We start from the raw sequence: 8,316 nt of genomic DNA, 5'->3' as shown, positions 1-8,316 counted from the left end.
CTCTTCTCTCCTCTCTTCCTTTCGTCTATCATCTTCCTCGCAGTTTCCAACAGGTTGATCACACACTTCTGGGGTTCCACTTCTGGTGTCTCATATCTATCTTCTATCCTCTCTTTCTTTCGTCTTTCGTCTTCCTCGCAGTTTTCAAAATGGTATCAGAGCCCAGCAACGCCTGCGAGATATGGGGGCACACTACCGACCCTATGAGGCCTAAGCCTATAAGTGCAATGGGGAAGACAAGCGAGGGCAAAAGCTGGAGACGAGGACAAGACGATGGGCAGAAAAGCAAGTTCTTCGTCTCCACCTTTTGCAGCATCCGTTTTTTAATGCGGCATCTGTTTTTGAATGCAACCTGAAAGGACAAAGCGCCAGCCATGGCACGGTGCCACAAGACGATCCACTGACGAGAGAGTGTTCTTGGAGAAGAAGGCGAGCAAACTGTGTGAGAGGAAAGGCGGAAGGCAGAGAAAGAGAGAAAAAGATTTATAAGAGCGGAAGCACTTTCTAGTAACGATATTCTGCTGTTCCAAGAACAAAGCTGTTGTTGAGGTATAGCAAATCTGGATACGCATCCTTGTGTAGCTACAAAGGTAAGCTGCTGCCACCCATCAGTTCCTTCTCCCTTTCTGCAACCTCCTCTTTTACTGTAACCAGCAGGGGCTGCTGAAGCTTCTCGTACTCATCGATGAGTGTCGCGACAGGAATCTTAGTTTTCAGAACCTCTTCCTGCTCTTTGTTGATGGTCTTCCCTTGGGCCTTGCTCTCCTTGATCTAGAGAATACGGTTGTACTTCTTTTTCAGATGGGAGCACAGGTCGCGACAGGAATCTTAGTTCATCATGGTGAGCACAGGTCCTTTTCAGATGGTCACGACAGGAATCTTAGTTCATCATGGTGAGCACAGGTCCTTCTTTGATGCATGTCTCTGAACCAGAACCATCGTTCCCCGCCATTCTCCTGAAAAGATGGGAAGTAAAAACCCTAGCCTGTTAGCGAGCAAGAGATCGATGCCAGCCAACCATTAGATGATTGTAATACACCGATAGAGAGTGTAGGCGAAGCTCTACAAGGCCATGGCGATGTCTAGAGAGCAAAGGCTTGTGCGAACTTCATCCGTTGACAACAAGATTTCACTCAGGCAGGAGGAGCTTCTCTTTTGTAGCATTCATCCTCCGTCCCTGTAGTTTCAAGCATCCCCATCACTTGTCAAAAACTCTAGCCATGGTGACCTTCACCAGACCATTTCCTCTCCCTCATTGACCCCCTCTTCCACTCGGTTCTCATTTCTAATGACGTGTCCCATCTCTCACAGATTTGAAATTCTGCTGATTGTGTGTTTGCTCGCCCTGATTCCTGCTTGCCATGGTGTCTGCTCCTCCTTTTCATGGACCCGGGAGCTTTGAATCCCTTGGATCTGGAAGCCTGAATACAGACTACTCTCCTCCTTATATTCTCCCTTCTGCAGCCTTCCACTCGTTGAACGGCATGTTTTTCTGTGCTTCAAAGAGCCTCAGAGCTGGCCTCTTGTTGTGGATGCTGCCGAGTTTGATCGGCTTCCACGGTTTCTTGCAACTGCAATCAAAGCAAGGAAGAAGGACATGTCTATGAAAACTCGATTAACTATTTGCAAATCGCGACCGATTCCTCCAATGGGGATGTACTGATATTTTCAGACTTTGTTCGATACAGGGGATTAACTCATTTTGATGTGGATGCCTTTGTGGAAGAAGTCCTAGTACATAACCGAGAATGGGTACCAGAGAGGCTGCATGGCATGCATATCTTTGTGTGTGCACATCAGAGTCATGATATTCAATGTGGTATTTTGGGCCGTGTTGTCATTAAGAAGTTCAGAGATGAGCTATCTGCCCCAAGTATGCAGCAAATTTTATTTAATATGGCTCTAATGCGACCGGTGCAGTCTCAAGCCACTGCTATGGATATGTTACCCCAGATGATGTCAGCAATGTTTTGGATGAACCTTTGGACCGAGGGTTCTTGGCTTCCCCGCAGAGCAGTTGTTGTGGCCAGACGAATAATCTAGAGGAACAGACTATGCAAAATCTAGTTGGGCATGCTGATGAAGTGCTTTCTTTTAGAATTAAGGATGGGCAAGTCAGGGAGCAGGTTGTGAGGCAAACAGTAATTCAGGGTACTCATTGTGAGAGTTTCTTAATGTCTTGACTTTTACTTAGATTCATGATGATCGTCCTTCGTTATTCTAGCTGATGAGGGTCTATATTCCAACTGATACATTAGCTGATGACATATTATTTTGTTTATATTCTTTCCAGTTGATGATCGTCCTTGTTCGTTATTCTAGTTGATGAGGGTCTATATTCCAGCTGATGACACATTATTTCATTTATATTCTTTCCAGCTGATGAGCGTCTGTATTCCAACTAATGACAAATTGTTTTATTTATATTCTCTTCATGGGGTCCCACATGTGTTATGTTGTCTAAAGAGCGACGTCGCGAACCGTCTCTATAGACTTTGTGTTGTTCTAATGTCACTTTAATGTTTTTTCTTTAAGTTTTGATGTGACAGATATACTGCTTACATCCCAAGTTCAATTGAAGAAATTTCTTGGAGATTTTATCTTTTGCAGCAATGTCGCTTATCCTTATTTTACATGTTGTATATTTAGGAGTGATAAAGCTCTTTTGATGTCTCTAAATAGGCTGCTGTGATTCAGGAGTGATGTAGCTCCTTTGATGCCTATGAATTGTAAGTTCAACTTTGTAATTTCATATTTTGAATATTAATATAACGGTAGGTCTATATAGAGGTGTGGGTTTTTTCCTTGAGCCCCCAAGGGTTTTTTCATCCATAATAAGGGACCTTTATTTGAGCGGAGGTGTTAGCTATATATAGTGTTAGCTATATATAGTTTGTCTATATATAGCGCCCCAGGTCTTCTCTATATATTCCTATCATTTGTGCTCAGTTTACACACTTTTGGAGTTCCACTTCCGGTGTCTCATATCTCTCTTCTCTCCTCTCTTCCTTTCGTCTTTCGTCTTCCTCGCAGTTTTCAACAGGTTGATCACACACTTCTAGGGTTCCACTTTCGGTCTCCCATATCTCTCTTTTCTCCTCTCTTCCTTTCGTCTTTCATCTCTCCTCTCCGATCTCTCATATCTCTCTTCTCTCCTCTCTTCCTTTCGTCTTTCGTCTTCACGCAGTTTCCAACAGGTTGATCACACACTTCTGGGGTTCCACTTCCGATGTCTCATATCTCTCTTCTCTCCTCTCTTCCTTTCGCCTTTCGTCTTCCTCGCAGTTTTCAACAACCACCACCATGAGGACCACCACTTCGACTATGACTACGACTATGACTACGACTATAACCACGACCACGACCACGACTACGACTATGACTATGACTATGACGACCACGACCACGACCACGACCACCACAACCACGACCACGACCACCACAACCACGACTAGAACCACGACCACGACTACGACTATGACTACGACTACAACTACTTATATAGAGATGAATAGAGAGACAAGAGTTAGGGAGAGAGTAAAGTTAGAGAAGAAGAGGAGAGAAGTGAGAGAGGTAGAAATAGAAAGAGAGAGAGAGAAAGAAAAGAGAGGAGACAATGATTTAGGGAGTGTATAGGAAGAGAGAAAGAGGGAAGATTGAGGGAGAGAGAAGGGTTGAGAGAAGAGAGGGGAAAGAGAGAGAGATCCGACTAAAGCATTTGACACCATGATCAACACACCGTGGAAAACACAAACACAAATTGACATTGAATTATGGCAAGAAAATCCACCACAAAACAATAGTTATAATACTCGAGGTAGGATTTCAAAGTCTTACTGATTTCAATCGGTCATGGATGTCATACTATGGGTAGGTTGCACTCACTAAGAATAGAATTGGCGATTCACCTCATCTTCTCTCCATCATCAATAGATTTCTCCTTTACCATTTACAACTCACCCACCTTCTCTCCACACTATTGCACACTACAATCTCTATGAGGGCATGAGATTGGGATCTCCACAGATACCAAAGCATGATCTCTAGCTTGATGGTTGCATATATACTACTACTACTCATGGAATAAACCTTAAAATAGTTATTATGATCAAATATATGCTTGTTAGAGCAGAAATTTATTCTTAAGACTATTCTAAGAAAGAAAGAGGGTTAATGATCAAAGAGTATCCTTCCTTGCAAGTGATTTTATATTATATTTGAAAATTAAATTTGATAGTTGAAGATGAGTTTCCTAAGAGATCTTGTGGTCATGCTATTTTAGTTTTGCAAAGCATATGAATGATGCTATTTTAGTTTTTTGTATTTGTCTTTTTAAGACGAGATTGATTTTTATGGAATATCCAAAGTTATTTTTGAATTTACGTTATGAAAAATGAATGTTTTTCTAAGTGATAGGCTGATTGCCTTCGTTGTATATTTGTGTGGTGGAGGCTAGGACAAGCCCCATGTATGAGAGGTCTCTTTGCAAAAAGAACATTATGATAGGAGGCACAAGTGTGCTAGGGTTCTCTAGCCATATATCTATTAGGTTTGTTGAGGATGAGCCTAACCCCTATGAGCCTAGGATGAGCTTATTGTAAGGTCTTATTTCCTTTTCTCTCTTTCTCTCCCTCTCTCATTTCCTCTCCCTCATCCTCACCCTCTCTTTCTCTCTTTTCCTATTAGGTTTAATGATTTTTCTCTCTCCTCTCTCTCTCTCATTTCCTTTTCTCTCTTTCTCTCCCTCTCTCATTTTCTCTCCCTCCCTCACCCTCACCCTCTTCCTCTCTCATTTTTTCTCTCTCCTCTCCCTCTCTCATTTCCTTTTCTCTTTTTCTCTTCCTCTCTCATTTGCTCTCCCTCTCCCTCCCTCACCCTCGCCCTCTCTTTCTCTCTTTCCTTATTGGGTTTAATGATTTTTCTCTCTTCTCTCTCTCACATTTCTCTTTCTCTCTCCTCTTCCTCTCTCATTTCCTTTTCTCTCTTCCTCTCTCTCTCACATTTACTCTCCCTCTCTCACCCTCACCCTCACCCTCTCTTTCTCTCTTTCCCTAAATTTCACTTGCCTTCACCTTTTATGAAAGCTTTTTGAATCCCTGATTCAGATGCACTTTCAAACTCAATACCTGCAATACTTTTTGCATATATTTAAGTTATATTTTTTATGTCAATGTTTCCTTATTTGGGACATAAGATCACCACTTAAGGTAACTACATTTATGTTTCTCTTGTTGTTACTATTAGTCCTACACATAGTTATATTATAATTGGATTCTTCATTTTGAATTTGACCTTTATGATTGGATTCAATTGTGTGCTACGGGACATAGCTTGATCTATATGGGAGCTTTTTTGGGTTGCTTCACCTTTTGAGTATATAGGTTTCAAGAGCTGTTTCAACCTTCTTTTCTCATTAGCTCTTGGAGTATTCCATGCTACATCAATCAATATGGTAGACATTTCTTAGATGGTCACAAGACATGCATCATTATGGAGTTATCATGGTGATCATGTGCATGGTTCCATGTGTGACATGGATAATCCCAACTTCTTCTTCCTTTATTTTTCTTAGCCATCTGATAGCTTAGGTGGATCCCCTTGCCTCACGGTGTCATGCTTACCTCTTCTTAGGAGTATGAGTGGATGGTAATGATAAGCACGGTCATGATCTAGCTATGTCATGTCTTGCTTGGTCTCTAGATGGCCAACTATATTGCCTTTGAAGAGCCATTTGAGATCTTCTAGTCTCTTTGATTTTACCTTTATATATGTTTGGCTAGAGAAGGCATGTGTGGATAAGCAAAGAGTGCATGTTGATGCTCTTATAGTAGTAAAAGAGTACACCTTACTAGATTCTCTTTTAGTAATTCTTTTAGGGATTGTGGATTTGGTGGTGGTGAAGTCAAGTTTCACAAGGAAGAAGTATGTACTATAAAAACTCATGTCTTACATTTGATCAATAATAATAATATTTTTTCAATATCTAATAGATAAAATATAAATCTTAATAGAATCATCTGAAGGAGACATAGAAGAATTTTTTCAAAATAATAAAATCATGAAATCCTCAAAGTATTTTTTAATTTGAAACTCTTCGAACTACATTTTTGCGTTTATTTCCAAATACATTGATGAAAATTGCACTACTATAAGGGAGCTTATCTTCTTTCCAAGAAATACATGTTACATAATCACCAATAGAAGGTATGGATAGGTGGATTTCAATATGTAGATATATGGTTCCATATGTGCTATATGTGTTTTTCAAGGTGATAATATTTAAGAGGTATATACTCCATGGATCTTTCTCATATACTAGCTTTCCAATGATAAAATATTTACTAATGAATGGATTGTTAACTATTGCAAGATGATCTATGAAACAAAAGGACAACTTAAGAACTGCTAACATTTCCAATTTACCCAATCAAGGCATCTTCTTAATACAGTTAAATTGAAATTGGCAAATGTACAAATTATAATGAAGAGGAGAACAAGTGTGGCCAATGTAAATGCCTTTTACTTATCTTACAATTGCCTATACTGCTTCAATATAATAGAACGTAACACATGTTGGTTAAGATTAAGAAAATTTGAAAGATAACATATATATAATCATTTTTAATCATAATCAAAGTTGTTTCTTGACTTTTTGAAACCAATATACCCTACTTTTTTGCAAGGTTAATTAAATAAGAAAAAGAATCAATATGGCTACTCTTCTCAAATTAGAAATGGCCATATAACATGAATTAGCATGAAATGTAGGATTTTAAAAAATATTATCATACAAATTGGCCACATAATGTAGACCACTTTTTTCCTCATCATGAATGGCCACATGACATGAAGTGATAGTAAATGTAGGAATCAAAAAACTATTATTAGAAAAATTTACAATAAAGTCATATTGATTTTGAATAAGCCAATAAGAATACTTTTGAATCTTAAAGATAGTGAGAATGTCCTTGTGCAAATTTTTTATACATGCTTGTAGAATTAAACCAAGCGGTTTCTTAGGGGATTCGCTATATGTGAATCCTCTACATCATGTGCACTAAAAGCATATTTAACGCTATCCTTATTTGTGGATTATTCCTAAATAAAACACATCCTTTTTCTATTCGATGTATGAATAACCCCTTTATGTGGTATCCTTATGTATGTAAAAAGGTGCACAAATATAATGTTTCAAAAATCCATTCGTTTGAACCTACATGATATGCTTACATATTTGTGAGTGACCTCTCCAAGCAAGGTGGTAGCAAATTTTCCAAAAGACATGCGATTGAATAAAATTAACAATTTCAAGTATTGGTTATCCAATCAAAAAGTTTTTGGTGAATCGTATATATCTCCATGAGATCCGTAATGCATATTGCATTAAAAGAGATTAGCCAATTTCTCGAATAATTAGATGCCAATAAACATAAGTATAATATTCATTAAGGCTAATATTATCAAATTCAAGACCATTTGCTCCTTTTAGGGTGGTCATTCTAACAAGCTTTATGCATGATTTAAACATGGGTATTTCGGTTGTTTTGTGATGTTCTGAAATAAAAATACATTTACTTACATAGTCCAATTTATATAATATATTTCTATTTGAAAGTTAAGGTTTTTTATCCTATTTATGCTTAGAAAACTCTTGTTTTTCTTGAAATATCCATGCATAGGGAGACTTTTGTTAAAATGGGATAATACAATTATTCATAACATATCTTAAATTATGTTCATGGTATTGTTTAATGTTGTAATTTTGACATACATTTATCCTTGTATTCCATAATTCTTTGATGAAAGAGAAGGGGTTCCTAAAAAGTTGTAGAAAGCTTCTAAAATAGGGTGACATGTTAAAAAACAAGGGGATTTTCAGCCAGTTTTGGAGATTTCATGCAAAAAGAAGGGCTTCCAAAATCGTGGGAGTGCACGATTGCAGTTTACAAGTAGCAAAAATTTGGGAGAAGAAGTGATCTAGGAGAATTCTGACAAGGTGTCATGGAGTTTTACTCCCCTTTTGGAGCCAATGAAAACATCGTATTTGTGATCTAAGAAGTGGAGAAGAAGTTAATATTTGGTGTGCATTTTTAGTCTACTAGGGAGCTCTAGGAGATCTAATGCTTGGAGATTGCTTTTGAGTAGTCCTAGACAAGGATTTTGTTCATCTTCTCGAGTTCTATCAATACATAGTGCTTTAATTCATTAAGCTTTTTCTTTATCTTGTGTACCTCTTGTCTATTCTTTTTCGTCTCTTCTATCTCCTATTCTCTACTTCCTTCTCTCTTTGATCCCCGGTGGATACGACCTTTTGAC

The 8,316-nt window shown here is 38.4% G+C and overlaps 1 pseudogene; it reads left to right on the top strand.

The window, feature by feature from the left end:
* The first annotated feature begins 440 nt into the window (after positions 1–440).
* LOC148030968 (uncharacterized) lies at positions 441–2,251 on the top strand (annotated as a pseudogene).
* Positions 2,252–8,316: the final 6,065 nt, after the last annotated feature.

Source organism: Lygodium microphyllum, chromosome 9 (genome assembly GCF_053477565.2).
Source record: "Lygodium microphyllum isolate KBCC chromosome 9, Lygodium_microphyllum_v1.1.10, whole genome shotgun sequence".
Taxonomy (NCBI): Eukaryota; Viridiplantae; Streptophyta; class Polypodiopsida; order Schizaeales; family Lygodiaceae; genus Lygodium; species Lygodium microphyllum.
Note: the sequence above shows the minus strand (reverse complement) of the source record. Positions and strands in the feature narration are given on the sequence as shown.